General features: G+C 36.4%; 1 protein-coding gene across 6 annotated transcripts in view; it reads right to left on the bottom strand.

Annotated features, from left to right (window-relative positions):
• The window catches only part of Zhx3 (zinc fingers and homeoboxes 3), a 152,516-nt gene that overhangs the window by 74,886 nt on the left and 56,014 nt on the right, over positions 1-21,616 (bottom strand). For 4 of the 6 annotated variants that reach the window (XR_001235582.1, XM_005392514.2, XM_005392512.2 and 1 more), the window contains exon 2: positions 17,006-17,114. The gene's annotated coding sequence lies outside the window, so the exon portion shown is untranslated. The other 2 variants (XM_005392517.2, XM_005392513.2) reach the window with 2 other exon arrangements.

The following is a 21,616-nucleotide window of genomic DNA, read 5'->3' as shown; positions in this document are numbered from 1 at the left end:
GTATCTTGTACTCTGAGTAACTAAGTTAAAGATAACAATACAGAATGTATTAACCATTGCTACCCTCCTATTATCTTGTTTTGAAATTTTATTTTTTCTCTTTAATATAAAAAATAAATATAATAAAATGTGGTGGTACACTCCTGCAATCCCAGCACTCTAGCAGCCTCAGGTAGCAGAATTAAATTTTGAGTTCACCCTGGGCAACTTAGAGACTTTGTAAAGCCCTGTCTCAAAGTAAAAAATTAAATAAATAAAATTTTTATAAAGAGTTGGAGATGTAGCTCAGTCCCAGCAATGACAGAAGAGTAACCAAGACAGAAATTGGTGACAGAAATTGGTACCAGGACTGGGGTCATTTTTGTGATGCTGCCTGGCCATGCGACTTAAGATCCCTGGAAATTAATTTGGAGAAGTTTTGAGAGACTGGCCAAAGAGGTAGCTCCTCTGTGTTGTATATTATTTTGGAAACTCTGGTCAGAGCCTGGAAAATCAGTGTACTGATGAAAATGCTGCTGGTTAAGATGAAGCTCAGGAGGCTTCTACTGAGAAGGACTGCAGTGGCTACTGGATCCCAGGTAGTATATTGTGCTTTGGTAGAAAGTTGGTATCTATATTTTGCTTGTGTTTAGAGATATTGCCTTGTTGGAAAAAGAAAAGAGTCAATGTAGTCGATTGTTGGGATAGTGGCACTGTTATTGTTAAGAGTTTTTTGCCTGATCTATGTTTGAAATTAAGGATGAAGAGCCAGCAGAATGACATAAAACATTTGGCCAGAGGGGAGGCTCTAGTGGAGCTTTGGGTTGCAAGGATGAAATACGAAGAATGTTGTTGTTAAGAACAAGACAATGAAAAAATTAACTGAAGTCTTTCACCTGAAAATAAGAGTGTATTTGAAATGCAGGAGATCCCTGTTTTTCAGCCTTGCCATGCCTTGTTAAAAGTTAATGGGAAGCAATAACTGTGATTGTAATAGTTCTTTTAATATGTTTTTAATGTTGTTTTTAGATATATGTTTGTAGTCAGGTTAATTAGTCAAAGTATTGTTTTACCCTAAATTTTATTCACCCTTTAAATATTTTGCTTTTGGTGCAAAATGAGTGCAATAAGAATTGTATATATGTAATTGTTATATTAATATAAATCTGAACAGGCCAACACATGTTAACTTTTCATAAATCTGCCACTAGAAACTATAGTTTAAGGAAATGTGTATGGTTATCAAGTTGACCAAGGGTGGATTGTGGTGGACTGACAATTGGTGGCCAACTTGTAACACCCAGCTGAACTGTAAAAGCATGGTGCTAGGCGGAGGAGGCCCACTTGAGGATTATTACTAACAAAATGAACAGAAGAACTGGAGAGGAAGAAGTTTACAAGCTGTTGGGAAGCTGTAGGGAGCTGTTGTTTTTCCTGGAGAAGCTTGTCATGCTGGCTTTCCTGATGAACTCAGCTGCTCTCATTGTTGAAGGAACTCGGGACCTTATTATCACTGAGAATGGCTATGGGTTCACTTTGGGGAAGCTCTGGTCCTCACTTTGAGCATTGATTCCTGGCTCTGGAAGGGAAAATGGTGCACTGCTCAGTCTCCTGGAGAAGCTTGCTGCATTGGCTTTCTGATGGGAACTTGGCTGTTCTCATCCTCAGAGGAGCTCAGGACTTCTTCACTGTTGCTGATGATAGCTGTGGTACTTTTTAGGGGAGCTCTGGTTCTTACTTTGAGCATCACTTCCTGGCTCCAGTGCAAATTCCTCAGCCTGCTAGCACAGATCTTTCATCCCACTGATACAGACTTTCTAGCTTCTGCTACTGACTTTTGGGCCTTCCTAGCACAGACCCATTAAACAGGCCTGCATGAGACACTGTCGTGGGCTCTTGGCCTCCAGGTGGACTCAGGGCTCTAGACCTTCAGCTGGACTCACGCAGGACATTACTATGGGATCCATGCCCTCAGCTGGATTCTTTGGTCTTTAGCTGTGGACATATTTCCTGTACTCTTTTTGTATATGACTCTTCAGGTGACTATTATATTATAAAATAATTCTATAAATTATGTGTCCTGTATTGTTCCCCTTGCAAAACCCCTGACTACAACATGCCTCATGTGACTTGTATGAGAAATAAGTGAGATTTTACACACACACACACACACACATATACACACACGTATTTATATCACTTAGCCTAGTGCCTCCCATATAGCAGGTGTTCAATAAACGCTAGCTATTGATATTCTAGTACAGTATGCAATAAGGAGCTTGAGCATTATAGCATATTTTTCCAGTATAAAGTAGTGGTTAGAAGCCCTGACTCTTGACTAACTTCCTGGCTTTAAACCTCAATGCCATCACATATTATCTTTGTAGTTTGGGGCAAAATCTGTAAACTTCCTGAGACTCAGTTTCCTTATCTGCAAAGTAGGGATAAATTTCACTTTCATAGTTATTATATATATTCTTTAGACAATGGTTGGAACAGCATAAACACTCAATATTAATGAACTCATCATGCTGAGTACTCAGAGGACATAAAGATGAATGTGCATGTTCCTGCCACCTCAAGGTAATCCAGAACAGGAGATGGCTACGTCAAGATAGTCATCACAAGGCACCACAACCAGGACATTAACACTGGAATAATACTATGAACTAAACCAAAACCTTATTTGAATTGTATCTTTTTTTCTACAATGCGCCTTTTCTGTTCCAGAATCCTATCTAGGATCCCCAGCATATTTAGCTGTCCATTTCCCCTTAGTCTCCTGCAGTCTCTAACGTTTTAGTACTTCCTTGTCATTTATATCCTTGATACTCTTTAAGAGAATTAATCAGTCATTTTGTTGACTGTCCTTTAATTTGGGTTTGATATTTTCTTATGATTGTACTAAAGCTATGCAGTTTTACGAAAAATACCACAGAAATGAGATGTACATATCTCAGAGTTGATAATATTGATATGTCTTATTCGTGGTGATTTTGGACTTGATCTCTTGGTGAAGATTTTTTCTACCATAAAGTTAATACTTTTGCTTTCATAGTAAATAAAGAGAAATAGTATATTCAATATTATGCAAATTCCGTCAAAGGTTTCTTCTTTTTGAAAAAGAATATTTGTTTTTATTATTTTTACTTCTTGAACCGAGTCTCACTAGCCTTGTACTCATTGTTTAGTCCAGGGTGGCACTGAACTTGGCACGATCGTCCTGCCTCAGTCTCTGGGGTGCTGGGATTACAGACATGTACCTCTACACCCAGTGGTCAAAGATTTCTTAAAGAACTACTGGCTCCTTCATTCATAAACCTGTTCCCTCTCTTTAAAAAGCCCAGATGACTAGGTGATACGACTTTTCCTCACTATTTCTTACTACTTTATTTTTTCAAAGAATTTTACTTTACTTCTGCTTACAAAAATAACACATCTCCATTGTTTAAAAAAACAAGTCATTGTGGACCTCTCATAAATTCTCAGAGATTGACACTATAAACTATTTAATATATATTACATATGAATTTGTTTTCTTCTCTTAGTACCACTGGAGTCAGAGACCATCGACTTAAATCCCTGTCCCATCACAGACTTCAGGCAAGTTACTTAACTTTGTGTGCTAGTAGTTTTTTCCTTTGGAGAAGCTGGTGACCTTTTTATACCTCTCATCTATAAACTCATACTAGGAAAATCCACAGTACATAATATATCACATGTCACATTTTGCATACAACTAAAGGGGCTCATAATTTAAAAATCCCAACTCTTACCACAGTTGATTCACAAATTCCATTTTTAGTAATCTACCATATATGATACTTGTACATTCAAACATGTACCAAGACGCTTCATATAGTGTTAGCAAGAAATTGGGAATAAGTTAAATATCCACCAAAGAGACTGGCTAAATAAATTATGATCATTCTGCACTAGGGCAAACCCTACAGATATGATGTATACAAAATTCAGTAGATATACTTGCATGGACACAGAGAGATATCCATGGTATAATAAATATAACAGGATTCTATATGATCCCATTTTGGGCAAGATATAGGGTAGAAAGAGGGGAAAAGAGAAAGACAGAAAATGTTTAGGAGAAAGAGAGACAATGAGAGAGAAAAAAAATCTAGAAAGTTCCACAATAAATCCAACATTAATTAATCTAAAAAAACAGAATTATCAGCTGATTTTTATTTTTAGTCCATAAATATTACATAATCTCAAAGTAACTTACTTTTTTTTTTTGGTCTTTTTGAGACAGGGTCTTGGTATGCAGTTCAGGCTGGCCTTGAGCTCACTTTGCAGCCCACACTGGCCTCAAACTCATGGTAATCCTCCTACCTCAGCCTCCCAAATGCTGTGATTATAGGCATGTGCTACCACGCCCCGTGTTAAAATAATTTACTTTAAAACCCCAATAAAATAAAAAAAGAACCCTGTTATAGGTAACTTTCTGTTGCTTTTTTTGTAAGACAGGGTCTTCGAGGCTGGCCTCAAAGTCATGGTAATCCTCCTGCCTCAGCCTCCCAAGTGCTGAGATTATAGGTGTGTGCCACTACACCTGGCTCAGATAACTCTGAGTGAATTATAGATTGAAAATTTTTTCATGATGAGCAAAAAAAAAAAGAAAAAAACCCAAAATCAAATGATAAAAGAATAACCAAACTAATAAGGATTTGGTCCAGAATGGAACAATGATAGCTGAAGATAAATATGACACAAAATCAAAATATCAAATGAAAATACCTAGCAATTCAATCATTTTATAACCCTCATTCCTAATAAAAATACTAAAACAAAAGAGAACAACTGGTATGTAGACAGGCAAGATGATATAGTTCACCTCTTCTAAGCCAAACATCAAGAAAGGGGAAATGGACTAGTATGACCACCTGAATATTTGTGAAGTTGTGGCCAATCAGCAAGACAAGTGAAATAAAACAGCCATATACACTGCATGGGAAGTTAACTGCATGTTTTAGATGAGATGATTAGATGGCTATAATAGCAAAACTAAAAATTTTTGGAAGAACTATTCTGAAGGTAGAAATAAAAATTTTATGGCCAGTTTTCAAGGAATATCAATTGTACACCTCATAGGGAAGATCAGGTCACACAATGGACATCTGGAACTCCAGATGCCATATTTGGATCAAGGTTAAAATTATTCATTGCTAAACTCCTTAAAATCTCAAACAAATACTATTTGGGTTCCTGGATTTATCTGTTTGTACTAAATAAGGTTCTAACAGCCTGCAAATTTATCATTTATTTGTATGGCCCAAATGACAATCAGAAAGAGGTCATCTCTCCTACTGTTTATCCCCTGAACAACAACAAACCACAAAGAAAGATATCCATGACATACTGTTAAATGTACCAGTTTCAGGATTTTGTACAATACCATTTTTGACAAGGTATGGGGAAGGGAGTGGGAGAAAGAGAAAGAAAAAGAATCTTTAAGAAATAGAATGAATGAGAGAGCTAACAATATTGGAACACATAATACACGCTAGACACTGTGTCTAAGTACTTTACATGCAGTAACCCTCTCAACTGTGGTTCTGGTTACATAATACAGTATTACTGCTTTCAGTTTACAGAAGAGAAAAATAAGACACTATTTTCTTTCTGTTCCTTTCCTTCTTTCCCTCTCTCCCTCCTTCTCCTCTTCCTCACTTCCTGTCTTTTTTTCTTGAGGTACTGGATGTGGAGCCCAGGAGGCACTGAGCTACATTCCTAGCCCTCCTTCCCTTCCCTTCTTTTCCCTCCTTCCCTCCTACACCCGCCCCTCCTCACTCTGCACTTCTCTTTTCTTCTCCCCTACCCTCCCCTCCTCTCCTGATCTCTGAGTGTGTAGACCCTGCTGACCACTGTTCCTTCCCTACTAGTTTTCTGTTTCTGCTTTCTTTATTCTAACCTGAACTTGACATTAGAGTCTGATTTGCAATCCCACTTCCTAGCTTGGTAACAATGTCATTGATGCTTAGTTTCCTGACCCATAAAGTAAAGTAATAATAATTTCCATGCATAGAACTGTTGAGAAGATAAAGTAAGCCATTGAAAAGCTCCAGCCTCTGTGTCCTGGACACATTACAGTGCTCAGTATGTTCTGCTTTTCTGCACAGACACTGACCTTTGCCAAGCACCCATCCTAAGACCTGTTTCTGCTTACCTGCTGGCCTTAGCGGCAGTTTTTGTGTCCTTAGGGCTTTGATACCACCCTTGGGGAAGTGAATCTCACATTTCATCTCAATCCCTGCCTGGTCCACGGCTCCTAGATGTTTTCCTAGACATCTTAAAGATTTCTTCTCTTAAATTCAACAAAACCTAAGATAAACTTTCCCCTGCCTCTCTCCAAATTAGTACCTGTATCCCTTTCTACAGCCTCTACCCAACTACTTAAATTGGTCAACAGTTCCATCCTCTATCTTTACACTCCTTAAAACTTAACAGAAAGCTCCTGGAGGTAGCCGGTAATTAATTCCCCATCCCCCAATGTCAGGCACTGCTATTTTTAGTTTCTGCCTCAAAATACCACACCCTTTCCTCGCTGTTCCCTCCTTGCTCAATAGCCTTCATCTCTCATCTGAAGATGGCCACCGCTGCTTAACTGACTTTGCTCCCTGCAGTCTGTGCTTCCGATGACCAGAGCTATCAGTTTAAGAATGAACTTGAGCATAACCTCTTTCCTTAAAACCTCTGCAGTACACCCCATAAGATACAAATGGAAACTCGGCCAGGTATTCAAAGCGAATCACAAGCTGGCCCCAAAATCCCTTTGTTCAATCTCACATCCAGCTACTCTCCTAAGGGCAAGATGAGGTAATGGTGCCCTCTCAGGCTTTTGCCCCCTCACACTTTATCCTGTCTTATACATCCTGGTGGTACTCACAGTAATGCTTACCTCCCACAGTGCCTTCGCCACTAGCAAAGAATGTTCCCTGCCTCCTCCGTGTCTCCAGTATCTTGACACATCATGTCCTTTGCCATGTGGGTAGGTCTGCATTACCTGCCGCTTCCTCAACCAGAAAGGGGACAAGGCAGACACAGATCTGCCCTTCTCTTTGCACCTCCTGCTTCTGTCTCAGTGTCTACCAGCTCCAAGTAAGGTCTCAATGATTATTAATGAACTCACTGAATCAAAACTAGCAAAATGCTAACAATTAATACACTACATAGGACAAATATAAAATATGAAAGGAAAAAACAACTGGTGGGTGGGGGAACAGATCAAGAATAGTAAGAAAGGATACCAAAAAAGGGAGAGACTGAATCTCATACTATGAAGGAATGTTCCTACTTCTGCTTTAATGATAGTGAAAAACATAGAAACAAGTGTTATTTTTAGCATTAGGAGAATTCAAAGTATTGTTCACCTTCAAATTTTGTTTAGAAGCTAAAAGGAAACAAACAATACTCCAGAAAACCTAAAGCATAATGGAAAAGAGACAACTAACACGAAAACTAAGAAACAAATACTACCTCAAATAGCATTGAAAAAAATGAAGTACTTAGGGATCAATCTAACAAAGGAAGTAAAAAATCTCTATATTAAAAACTACAGTACTCTGTAAAAGGAGATCAAAGAGGATATCAGAAATTGCAAAGATATCCCTTGCTCTTGGGTACAAAGAACCAACATAGTGAAAATGGCCATACTCCCAAAATTGCTATATAGATTTAATGCAATTCTGATCAAAATTCCAACAGCATATTTCACAGAATTAGAGAAAACAATCCTAAAATACTCTTGGAACCGGAAGAGATCTAGAATAGCAAAGACAATTCTGAGCAACAAATGCAAGGCAGGGGCACCACAATCCTTTACTTGAAATTATACTACAGAGTTACAGTGATAAAAACAGCATGGTACTGGCCAAAAAAAACCCCAACAGACCAGAGGCTCAAAGGAACAAATTAAAGTATGCAGAAACAACTCCAAACATATTCAGCCACCCTATCTTCGACAAAGGGGCCAAACACATTCACTGGAAGAAAAATAGCCTCTTTAATAAATGGTGCTAGAAAAACTGGCTTTCCACATCTCAAAGACTAAAACTTAACCCATGTTTATCACCATGCACTGAACTAAAATCAAAATGGATCAAAGAGCTGAATATTAAAACAGAAACACTAAGTCTGATGGAAGAGAAATTAGGTAGAACTCTTAAAGACATATGTGTAGGCAAAGACTTCATGAACAAAACCCATATCACACAGGAAATACTATAAGAATAAACAATGGGGATCTCATCTTATTGAAAAGCTTCTTCACAGAAAAGAAAATCACCAACAGAGTGAAAAGACAACCCATAGAGTGGGAAAAAAATTTTAGCCAGTTGTTACTCAAAGGACAAATATCTAGGACATATAAAGAACTGAAAAAAAATCAGATCTCCTAAATTCAAAGACCTAATCCAAAAATGGGCATCTGAGATGAATACATACTTCTCAGATGAAGAAATACAAACAGCAAATAAATATATGAAAAATGTTCAACATCACTAGTCATTTGAGAGACACAAATTAAAACAACACTGAGATTCCATCTCACACCAAAAAGAATGGCTATTATCAAAAAATAAACCAGTAACAAATTCTGGTAGAGCTGTGGGGAAAAGGGAACACTTCTCCACTGTTGGTGGGAGTATAGACTGGTGCAACCACTGTGGAAATCAATGTGGAGATTCCTCAAAAAGCTAAGACTAGAGGTCCCATTTGACCTAGCTATTCTCCTTCTTGGTATTTTCCCAAAAGAAGTAAAGGCATCATATCACAGCAATATATGTGCTCCATAGTTTATAATAGATAAATCTTGGAAACAACCCAAATACCCATCAATTGATGAATGGATAAAAAAAAAGGTTTTTTTTTTTTAAGTAATGGAGTACTACTCAGCCATAAAGAAGGATAAACTTGAGACATTTATTGCTAAATGGATGGACCTAGAGACCATATTCTAAAGAGAAATAAATCAGACATGTGTAAATACATTGTCTCACTGGTGTGAGAAACTGAAAATATAAATAACAACCAAATTTTACATGAAATATGGTAAAATGGGAAGAAATTTCTCAAAAGGAAAGGGGAACTAAGGAAGGGGTAGGGAAAGGGAGGAAGGAGAAAGAAAAAATGAGAAAAGAAGGATAAAATGGAAACAAAGCTTTGTAAATAAGCAGAGGAAGAGGGGTTGATAGGACGGGAGAGGAATGGAAGAAAATAAAAGACAAATCAAGATATATCATGTAAGGGCACAAATTTCCTATGATACATGTGATCATTGTATATACCTAAATTGTATCGATAACTTAATTAAATTTTAAAAATTTTAAAATAAATACACTGACAGCATACTGAAAAAAGAGACAAATACTATTGCAACAAGTATCATCAATAAATAAGAATAAAAGCTACATATGCAACTAACAAACTTGAGGAATACAATAATCTAAGGAAAATGTTTATTTTATTTTTAAAAGATGTGTTAGTACATGTTTTTAGTACATAATGATTACATTCATTGTGGGTAGTTGGTACACGTACATAATACACCTTAATTCTTTTTACTTTCTCTTGCCTTCCCCTACCTTCATCTTTGTCCGCTAAAGGAATTTTTAAAAAGAAATTAGCTGGGCGTGGTGGCGCATGCCTGTAATTCCAGCACTTGGGAGGCTGAGGCAGGACGATCATTGCAAGTTCAAAACCAGCCTGGGCTACAAAGTGAGTTCAAGGCCAGCCTGAACTGCATAGCAAGACCCTGTCTCAAAAAGACACAACAAAACAAAACAAAACAAAAAAGAAATTAGATATTTTGAAGCAAAGAAATACTTTTTTGAAGGATTCATTAAAAACTATCAGAAATTATGTTGGGGTGTTTACTTAAGAACAGGAGTGAAGAGGAAACTGTCTTTTACTACATCTTTTTGTATTTTGTAAAGTTTTATACTTCAGCTAAAGCTTATTATGACTAGACTAAAAGTGATTAAATGTAATTACATATTATATACAATTACAAGTGAAAAAAACATAAAATTGGGAAAACAGACACAAAAAGGAACACAATTGTAAAATACTATGTATGTGTTAACAAATTTGGATAAAAATGAACAGGTGGATTTTCAAGTAAAAATAAAAATTTCTAATACTGACAAAAATAAAATAGACTAACTATACTAAAACTTTTTTTTAAAAATCAAGTAAGTATACTCCACCAAAGCAGTCTCTGATGCCTTATTAGTGAATCCTTTTGACCTCTCCAGAACTAGATAACTCACATGTTGTAGAAATTATGCCTAAAAGAGATTAAGATATGGGTTATTGTATTTTATTCTATTACCATGATATGAAAACTGGATAAAGAAATGAAAAGAAAAAACTGTAGACAAGCTCACTCAGAATTTATGCACAGAAAAACCTGAAAGAAAAGAATAGTAAACAGAATCTAGAAATAAATTTTGGCATGCCAACAGGCACTAAATATATGTGTTAAAATCCAACAGCTCTTTTTAAATTTAAAATTCCAAAGCTAATAATAAAGGTATACCTTCTTAACCTGATTAGAGCACCTATTTAAAATCGTACATCAACATTATACTTCAAGGGAAAATAAGCTATGAAGTCATTAAAAATACAAAATAAAGAAGCATTCTGCTTCTGCATCACTATTAATTAATACACTGTCAGACAGTCCTTCCAATGCAATACAATACAAAATCAGGATACAAAACCAACATTGAAAAATCAGTAGCCTTTCCATCACACCAATAACAGACTACCTGAGAACCAAATCTGGAAAATAATCCCATTTCCAATAGCTTTTAGAAATAAATTTTAAAATACTGGGGAATCAATCATCCTAACCAAGGAGGTGAAAAGTCTCAACAGTGAAAATTATGGAACACTGAAGAAAGAAACCAAAGAAGACACTAGAAGGTGGAAAGACCTCTCATGTTTGCAGATTGGCAGAATTAATATTGTTAAAATGCCTATATTAACCAAAAGTGATCTACAGATTGAATGCAAAATTTTTGACAAAAATAAAATACCTAACTAGACTAAAATTTTTTTAAAACAAATAAATATACTCCCATCCAAATTCCAATGATGGGGCTGGGGATTTAGCTCAGCAGCACAGCGCCTGCCTGGCAAGCACAAGGTTGTGAGTCCAATTCCCAGTACAGGAAAAAAAAAATTCCAATGACATTCTTCACAAAACCAGAAAAAGTTTCAGAATTCATATGAAAACACAATGGACTCCAACTAGCCAAACCAACCCTAAGCAAAAGGGACAAAGCTAGAATCATCACAGTATCTGATTTCAAATTAAACTACAAAGCAGTAGTTACAAAAATGACACTGGGATGACATAAAAATGGATTCACAGATCAATGGAATAGAACTGAGGAGACACAAACAAATATGTGTAACCAACTAATTCTTGACAAGCAATCCAAAAATATATATGGGAGAAAAGAAGACTGCAAGTAGAAGACTGCAAGTAGGTTGTCTTCTCTCACTCTATACAAAAATCAATTCAAAATAGATCGAAGACTTAAGTATAATACCTAAAACTTTGAAAGTGCTGGAAGAAAATAAAGGAGAAACACTTTAAGCCATAGGCATACGCAAACACTTCCTAAATAGGATTCCAAAAGCACAGTAAATACCAGCAAGAAGCAACAAATGGGACTATATCAAACAAACGTTTCTGCACAGCCAGAGAAACAACTGACAGGGTGAAGAATCAACCTACAGAATGAAAAAATCCTTGCCAGCTACTCTTTTGACAGAGGATTAATATTTAGAACATATATAGAAATAAAAAACCTTAACACTAAAATATCAAGTAGCCCAATCAATAAATGGGTAAATGAATTGAACAGCTACTTCTCAAAAGAAGTACAAACGGCCAGTAAGTATATGAAAACATGTTTAAGATCTTTAGTCCTTAGGGATGAAAATCAAAACTACATTTAGATTCTATCTCATCCCAGTCAGAATGGCTATCATCAAGAACATAAAAAATGATAAATGCTGAGCAGGGGACTGCCAGTGGAAATATAAATTCAGTATAGACCCTATGAAAATCAGCATGGAGGCTCCTCAAAAAATCACAAGTAGAACTACCTTATGACTAGATATACCATCCTTGTATACACCCACAGGAGTTAAAGTCAGTTTGTGAAGTATGTGATAAAAAATATGTTGAATGTTTAAAGTTTTAAAAGTTTATCACAGTAAAAGATATACTGCCATTGATCTCTCTTAAAATAACCCCCTCATTTGAACACAATTATCTCATTATTTTTTCCATTTTCAGAACAGTTCTGGAAGTCCTCTTTCATGCCTTTAGTTGTACCATTGTGGCTGCCTTGGTGTCTTAAATTGATTCAAAAATGTTTACCTTTAATGGCAACTGACTTTGAGGAAAAGGCAGAAGTCACACGGTGCCAGATCCAGTGAATAAGGTGGATGAGGACTCACAGTAGTATTTTCACAAAAGCTTACCTTTTCGTTAGGTGGCACTCAGTAGCAGCATTCACCATATGTCTGAGCACACTTCATGAAGACATTTACTAAAGAGAACTTCCAGAACTGCTTCAGATTGTGGCAAGAATAATGGGATAAACATGCTCAAAGCGAGGGGGAGTACTTTAAATTGCATTAACTGCAGTGTGCCTCTTACTGTAATCACTTTTTCAGAAATTTTAAACCTTCACCATATGATGTAATCATGCAGCATACAATAGGGGATATCTATCTGCACACCCACTTTATGCATAGTTCACATTACCCAAGATATGAGACCACCTAGGTGTACATAAAGAGATGCATGTAAACCGGGCGCGGTGGCACACGCCTGTAATCCCAGCACTCGGGAGGCTGAGGTAGGAGGATTGTTGCAAGTTCGAGGCCAGCCTAGGCCACAAAGTGAGCTCAATGCCAGCCTGAACTGCATAGCGAGACTGTCTCAAAAAGACAAAAAAAAAAAAAAAAGAGATGCATGTAGAAAAAAATGTGGTATATATACACAGTGGAGCATTATTCACCCATAAAGAACAAAACTATGTCATTTGCAGGCAAATGGATGGAACTGGAGATCTGGAGATCATCATATTAAATGAAGTAAGGCACCTCAGAAAGACAAGTATCAAATGTCTTCCCTAATACTGTATGTGGAATCTAAACAAGAAAGCGTGAAAGTAGAAGAGAGACTATTATTAGACAAGGTAAACAAAATAAATGGGTGGGGAGAAGGGGGTGCAAGGAAGGATAATGCAAGGATAGAAAAACGGGTTATTAATTATATCATTATGAGATCATGATGTCGACATGAATTTGATGAGCTGAAAAGGTTTCTAGTATACTCTATTAAGTGAAACAGTATGTTACAAAACAGATATAGCTCTGTTTTCATGAGAAGCCACTTTGAAGATATCAATATGTAATACAACCACCATTGTTAATTCCCTACCACTTTGTTTGTAACTCTGTATTGTCTGTATTGTGCTTGTGATATGTTGTAAAATGTTGTATGTCTGTTAATGTTTCCCTCCTTTTATCTTTAAAATAAAAAAAAATCTATATGTTTAAATAAATTCCATGTAAAGGAAAAAAAACAGATATAGCATTAACTAATTTTTTATTTTGAAAAATGCATTAATATATAGAGGTATCAAGAGGTCATCTAGAATACTGTTCACTCAACTGTCTTAATCTGTTTCTGGGAGTGAGATGCTGAACACATTTTTCTTTTTCTTTAAGAGTGTTTTTTGACTTGTGTTAAAAAATATTCCTAAGTGGAGGAAATTAAGAATTGCTGTAAATATGAGAAGAGGTGGATATGTTAATTAGCTCAATTGTAGTAATCATTTTACAATGCGTAAGTATCTCAAAACATGATGTTGCCATCTGGAATATGGATAATTTTGTCAATTATAGTTAAAATGGAAAAATGAGTGATACATATAAAGGTAGAGATAAAACGTTTTTATATACAATGCCACTATAGACTTATAAAGCCCAAAGAAGTCATTTAAATGGTTATAATGAGTTTAAGGTGACTAGAGTCACCACCAATATAGAAAAATGCATAGTATTCCTGGTCCCCAAACATGAGCACACATGAAAATCACTTGGGAAAGCTTTAAAAAACATTGATACCCATAACTCATCCCAGAAATATTTGCCTCAGAATCTCTAGGGGTAGGATTAGACATTAATATTTTATAAAGTTTCTGAAGTGATTTCAATGTGTAGCCAAGTAGAGACACCCACTATTAATTATTTTAATTATTTAAATAGCCAAAAATGCTATACAAAAACTGTAAGCACAATAATATCTGCAAATGGGAAAAGAAAGGCTGCTGTAAGGGAACAGGAGTTCAGAAGAGGAAACCTAAATGGAAATGTAGTTATCTACTGGGCAAATATATCCAGTCCATTGCAGTTTAAAATGAGCAGCAGTTAATACCCAAGCCAGTAGAGAGGCACATGACCCATGGCCACAACAGATTGATGGCAGTGAGAGTCCCTGTCCAAGTGCTGTTGAGTCCCTATTCAAATGCATGAGAATTTAATAGAGGCTGAAGTACTACAGGATTAGCTGCATGCCTGTATAAAGCTATATGTGAGATAAACTACAAATATAATTTCTAAGTCAAAGAGTACGTGCTTTTTTTCCATAATGGGAATCAAACCCAGGGCCTCCCACATGCTAGCCACATGCTCTACTACTGAGCTATATCCTCAGCCCACGGTATATACCCTTAAAAGTGAGGGATTAATTTTAAAAGATCTTAAATAGAAATAACATGATGATAGGATAATCAAAATATTGTTCTGCATAGGTAAGAGTGAACCTCCCCCCGCAACTCACAGTCATCATACACAATGTCCTCACCCTACCAGACCCTAACACAACAGGCATTGCCAGGGCTCCTAGTAATCTCTGTCCTGACCATGGAATTTCTCTTTCAAGTCATTCCCCATTTGAACCATTCTAACTCTTTACTTGCTTCACAAATCTTTTACCATCAAAAGCTTTTCCAGACATTTCTGTTTAATATTTCATGTCTGTTTTTTTTTCATCCAAATAGCTGGTCTGCCAATTATAAACCCAAAGTAGTTCTAAATCACATTCTAGATCAAAGCACCTTTTTTGCAGATTGAACCTAGGAAGTACTGAGCTATATACATACCCCCACTCCTTTAATTTTATTTGAGACAAGGTATCACTTAAATTGCTTAGGCTGGCGTTGAACTTGCAATCCCCTGCCTCAGCCTCCTGGGATCACAGGCCTGTACCACTGTGCCTGGCAAAGATCTATTTTCGACTATGGTTTTTAAGCCGTCCTGTTTATTAAACTTTAGTATGTAATTTAAGATGCTTCTTCCACAATGTTTTTCCTTCTATTTTCAATCCAATCACATCATCTCTAAATTTATATCATCCTCCTAAACACAAGCATGCTTCATTCATTCATTCAACAAATACTTGCTGGGCATCTACTGTCCAGCAGTGATTTAGGTCCTGTGGATAAAATTCTTGCCCTTAGAGAGCTCAGGAAGAAAAAGCAGGAGTACGTTGAGGCAGGGAAGACAGGCAGCCAATCAAACATTTATATGTAGAGTAGCCAGATGCTGATAATTGATATGAAGAAAGTAAAGCAGGACACAGTGATTCCAGAGTGTGGTAACTTATAATTTTCAGTTGAAGGTGTCATGAAAGCCATCACTGATAAGGTAATTTTTGGAACCTGAAGGAGAAGGACAGGAACCAAGTAGATTTCTGGCAGAAGAGGATTCCAGGCAGAGGGAGTAAGTACAATGGTCCAGAAGCAGAAATATTTTTGGACTGACTGAGACACAGTCAGGCCAGTCGATGTAAGGGTGAGCAACACAAAATGAGTGGATTATGTTATTCTTAGTTTAGAATACACAAGGTCACTGAATAGTTTCACTTAACTTTAATATTCAAAGAACCTTCAAGCTGGAAGTTATCACATATCCAAGAGTAACCCTGCTATAATGCATGACTGAGGTACAGGAAAGAGCCTCACCATCAACACTGGCAGGCAGCAAGTTCCAGAGATTATAACTGTGGAAAACACACGGTGCTGTGGAGGAATAATGTCACCATGGAGCTGTCTAAGGGTGCTGGGGCACCTAACTTCCAGCCTCCTACACCATCTGCCTTCATTTCCTTCCCTTTCTTTCCAAAAACTTTTATTCAGAATACCAGAGAAAGTTTCTTCACTTTATAAGGTAAAATAATGTAAAAGATTTGCGTTATTTACAAAACATTACTGGCCAGATGCGGTGGTACACGCCTATAATCCCAGCACTCTGAAAGCCTGAGGCAGGTGGATTGAAAGTTTGAGCTCAGCCTGGGCAATTTAGTAAGACTCTCAAAATAAAAAATAAAAATGGCCAGGAATGTAGCTCAATACAAAGGCCTTGGGTTTAAGCCCCAGTACTGCGCACACACATATACAAAGTATTACCAGAGCATATCTGTCTCATCAAGTGAAGTCTATCATGTCAGTTTATACTGACTGCTAATCTGCTTTATCTTCTATATTAAATTATGTTTCCCATTCCAGAAATGCCACACATACTGCAACTACAAAATATGGCTTGGATAACTGGTATTAATACTAGTTTTCAAAGCATATGTTTTACACTCAGACCAAAAGCTGATACTTGACCTAAACCTACACATCAGAGACACACACACAACCCTGCTTTGACAATATCCAACGGTCAACCTAAAGTATAGCAGATTCGTATCAAATGACTTAAGAAATCATCTAACTATATCTTTGGCATAAATTTTTAGATTGATCCAAAAATAATTTTACCACAGAGCTCAGCAATAAAAACTGACTGAAGAGAAAGTAAAAACTATTTAAAAGCAACATAAAGACTAAATATGGCCATCCCAATTTAGCATTACAGTCATCGTAAATGATGTAGCAATAAATCAGTTAAAATTCAGAATCACATTACTTACCTGGAAAATACACTTTTCCTTTACTTCACTGTTTTCTCCAGTTTCCCCCACCATTTATGCAGCCCAGTTCACATCTTAGGTCACTCAGTTCTACAGCTGCAGTTCAGTCCTATAAAAGAATCACCATATCATCATTTCATGAAAAGAGAAAGCATATTCTAGGAAACTGAGCTGGCCAATCTGATTAGCCAACTTTCCTAATTCATTCTTATAACTATTCAAAAAAAAAAAAGGTGGTGAGGATAAAAAGAGGTTGCAAGATACAAACCAGTACCTTATAACTATTAAAAATTTAGAAGAAACTAGAATACATTCATGGAAGCAAGGTAAAGTGAATTCTCTCTGACAACAGAAGAACATAATTCATCAAAATCTGTAATTTTAACACTTTTTTACCAATAATTTTCTATCCCTCCCTCCTAGCTAGATGTGAGGTGGCTTGGCAGAAATGATAAAATTATGTGTGGCCTTGGTACATTAAACACCTTGAAACATTACAAAGGATCAGGACTATGAACATCTGCGAATGTAATCAGTTTGCCCCTCAAAGAAAAAGCATCTTTATAAAGGCAACCTTCTACACTGCTGGTAGAAATGTAAATCAGTATACCCCTACAGAAATCAGTACAGAGGTTCCTCAAAAACTAAAAATAGAAATACCATTTGACCCAGTTACACCACTCCTTAGTATATACTCAAATTAAAGTCAGCATATTATAGGGCAGTGATGGTGAACCTTTCAGAGCTTTCAGTGATAACAAACAGCCTGCTGCAGCATGCATGCCATAGGTTCACCACTACCGTCATACGGATACCAGCACACCCAAGTTTATTGTAGCACAACTCAAAAATAGTCAAGATACAGAATCAGTGTAGGGGTCCATCAACAAAAGAATGGGTAAAGAAAATGTGGTATTGTACATATAAATACAATGGAGTATTATTTAGCCATAAGGAACAAAACTTTGTAATTTGCAGGAAAATGATTTAACTGGAGTTCATCATGTTAAGGAACGAAACTGGAGATCACTGTGTTAAGTGAAATAAGCCAAACTAAGAGAAACAAATATCAAGTGTTTTCCCTATTGGGATATTTTTTAAAAAGTGAATGGAAGTACAAACGAGATTGCTATTAGACAAGATGAAAAGAGTAAGGGGGAGAAGGGTGTAAGAGAGGGTAATTGAGAATGGATATGATCAAAATGTGTTATATATGCATATATGAGAATACCACATTGAATTCCAATATTTTGTAATATCAATAGATACTAAATAAAACTATACTTTAAAAAGTATCCTTTGCCAATGTAGTTACTAATTAACACTCTCATCTCACATTTTTAACATATATTTATCTATTTTTACATTGTGTGTCAATCTCCATTCTAAGATCTTATAATTAATCCTTATAATACTCTTAGTGGGTAGATTCTATTATTCTAATCACCCAGATGAGGAAACTGAGGCACACAAAAGTTAAATAAATACCCAAGGAAATGTACTATGTGCTGTATTTCTTTTCACAGGCAAGAGTACCAGAGTAGAAGTAATTTTATAGTAATACAAAGTCTCATCTATCTTTTCACTTTCTTTTACTGTTGTCCTGGTATACCTAGTTAAAGTCGCTTAGTATCTAGTTAACTGTCATTGAAATTTTTTCTTAATTCATAATTTATTGAATAATCTTCTAATTCTCCACAATTTAAAACTTACCTTTTCTTACTAAAAAAATTATCATGGCTGGGCACAGTAGTTCAGGCCTTTAATACCAGCTACTCAGGAGGCTGAGGCAGAAGGATCCTAAGTTCAAAGTCATTTGGGCAACTTAGCAAGAGTATGTCTCAAAATAAAATTTTACAAGGGCTGAGAATGTAGTTCAACAGTAAAGCTCTTCCTAGCATGTGTGAGGCCCTGAGTTCAATCCCTAGTACTGAAAAAATATTATCTTATGAACATCTTATAAACAAAAAAGAAATCTTTCTAATGCTGTGAAAATCAGAAGCAATAATTATTTTGCAGAATACTGTCTTCACCCGTTATTTAAGATTATTACATTTCAAATATTTTGCTATGCATACCAGATTCTCTTATCACTTTAAAGTCCCAAAGGCCTTGCTCAAGCAAGGTTTTACTTTCTAATTTCATTTATTAGAACGTGATGCTAATGATGTCAAAAGCTACGGGCTCAATCCACCTGACTGCTTAAGTGTTACCTGCTTCACATTTACAGACTCAGCCTAGATGGCATAACTTGGGTCATAAGAGGAATCAGTGGGAATATCCAAAATGAATAGCATAAATATATCTTCTGGAAAAAGAAGTGCCAAAAAAACACAGCCACATTAGCCTCACCATTAGAAGGAAGGGAGGGAGAGAGGAAAGGAGGGGGAGAGGGGTGGTCCATGACCAACAGCAAAGCACTTCTACCTTTCTGAGTGAGAAGCCCTTCTCAATCTCAGATCCTTTACCAGAATAAAACCTAAAGATTTTCCTTCAAAAACAATCAACCAAACAAACAACCAAGCAAGCAAAGCAGGTATACATTTTTAAAAGAAATTAATGTTTTTAAGTTTTGCACAAATTCTGCTTGATTGATCTGAAAATATCATTTTCCTAATCTTGATGCCAATTCTACTAACAATAAAAAACATTTACCATGGTTTTTTAAAGTGTCACAGAAATTTCTACCGGTGCAACACAGAAAATCACCAGAAAAATATGACTGCAATTCCATAAGTATTTCTTACTAAGATTCTTTTAAAGTTACCATAAATTTTCATAAAACCAAAAATTGCTCTATTTCCAAATAATATGAACTTATCTTAAACATGCTTTTTCAAACTAACTGAAGAAACTAAGTAGTATCAGATCTGCTTACATTTTAAGATAACATATGGCCCATTCAAGTAGGTTTTCGCAACACATAAAAATGAAACAGCAAAACTGCGTTCCTCAGCTGTTACTGTCCAGAGAAACCCACCTGGGGTCATCTTCAAGATTTCCTGCCCACAGCTAGAAAGAACTTCCCAGTGTACTAACGCTACAAAACCCATGGGTTCCAACAGTCACAAAGTAACTATGACAGCAAAGGCAGAGTTATTTGTGAGATCACATGATCTGATGTAATTTTTTAAATTGAGGTAAAATTCACATATCATATTAACAATTTTTTAAAATGGCATTTAGAACATCACAATGTTATATAACCAATTACCTCTACTTTGTCCCAAAATAAAATATGGTACTCATTAAGCAGCCACTTAACAGTAGTAACAGCATAGAATTAACTAACTAAAAGTTCATAGGGCTTCATGGTTATACTAGTAAAAATCGAGGGCTAGGGCACCAGAGAATGAAAACATAAAATCTGAAGGTTAATCAATGGAAGATTATGTGGAGGAGGGAAAAGTGCGATAAAGAATCCTGATGAGGGCTCCCCACAGACAGTGCCTGCCCCTTGGCAGGACTCTGTACCACTGGATTCTGCCCCATGGCTGAGGCCATCCACAAACGTCAAGCCCATTATGTTTTGTTTCCCTTCAATACTGGGCAGCAGAGGTACTGACCAACAAGCCAACCTGATCACAGATGAGGCCAGTGCCCTGGGAGAAAAGGTAAGCGTGGGAGAGTCGATAGCCCCAGGGGGAAATAACAGACCTGGCCTACAGCACTAGCCCCTAAAAAAGCCAATGGAGAAAATGATGACTTGCTGGATCCCATGACTACAGATCCTGGAAAGAAGCCACTCTTGAAAAACACAAAGGAATTCTAATTTTCTTTTCTTTTTTCCTCTTGTTTTTCTTCCATCAGTTTTTTGGGGATTTTGGGATTTGTTCTCTTTTTTCTGTTACTGTCACCTAATACTACTAATTTCTTTTTACTCCTCAATAGGATTCCCTATATCACTTTTCTCTCTTCCTCATCTTCCTTTGATTAACAACGCAAATTATACTTTTCTTACCCCCACCCCCTCTATCTCTACTACTAAATCATGAAGTTTTGTGAATCTCTAGATAGTAAGTTAACTCTGCTATTAGTGTTGAACATTGTTCTATTGTCAGTGGAGGTAAAATTATTCTGTTTAGTAGATATTTACTATAGCTAAATATTTGGCTTGTCTTAGTGTTTAAACTAAACTACTTATACATCTCTTTTCTATGGTTAAGGGTGGTACACTATTGGTTCTCTTTTTTTTTTTTTTTTTAATTTTTTTTTTTGTTTTTTTTTCGGTACCGGGAATCAAACTCATGACCTTGCACTTGCCAGGCAGGTGCTGTGCCGCTGAGCTAAACTCCCAGCCCTGGTTCTTTTTATTTTAAAGAGAGGGGCTGGGGATTTAGCTCAGTGGCACAGCGCCTGCCTGGCAAGCGCAAGGTGGTGAGTTCTATTCCTGGTACCGGAAGAAAAGATAAAAAAAAAGAAAAAAGAAAAAAGAAAAACAAAATTCCAAAACAAGATAATAGGTAACAATGGTTAATACAATGTGTATTGTCATCTTTAACTTAGTTACTAAAAGATAGAAGCATTTAATTGTCTAAACAGTATTAGCACAAACCTTTCTTTTCAATGAACTAAGAGAAATTAGTAGTATAACTATCTTAACTATCTTGT

Source organism: Chinchilla lanigera, unplaced genomic scaffold (genome assembly GCF_000276665.1).
Source record: "Chinchilla lanigera isolate Chin_1 unplaced genomic scaffold, ChiLan1.0 scaffold00044, whole genome shotgun sequence".
Lineage (NCBI taxonomy): Eukaryota > Metazoa > Chordata > Mammalia > Rodentia > Chinchillidae > Chinchilla > Chinchilla lanigera.
This window is presented reverse-complemented; position numbering and strand designations above follow the sequence as displayed.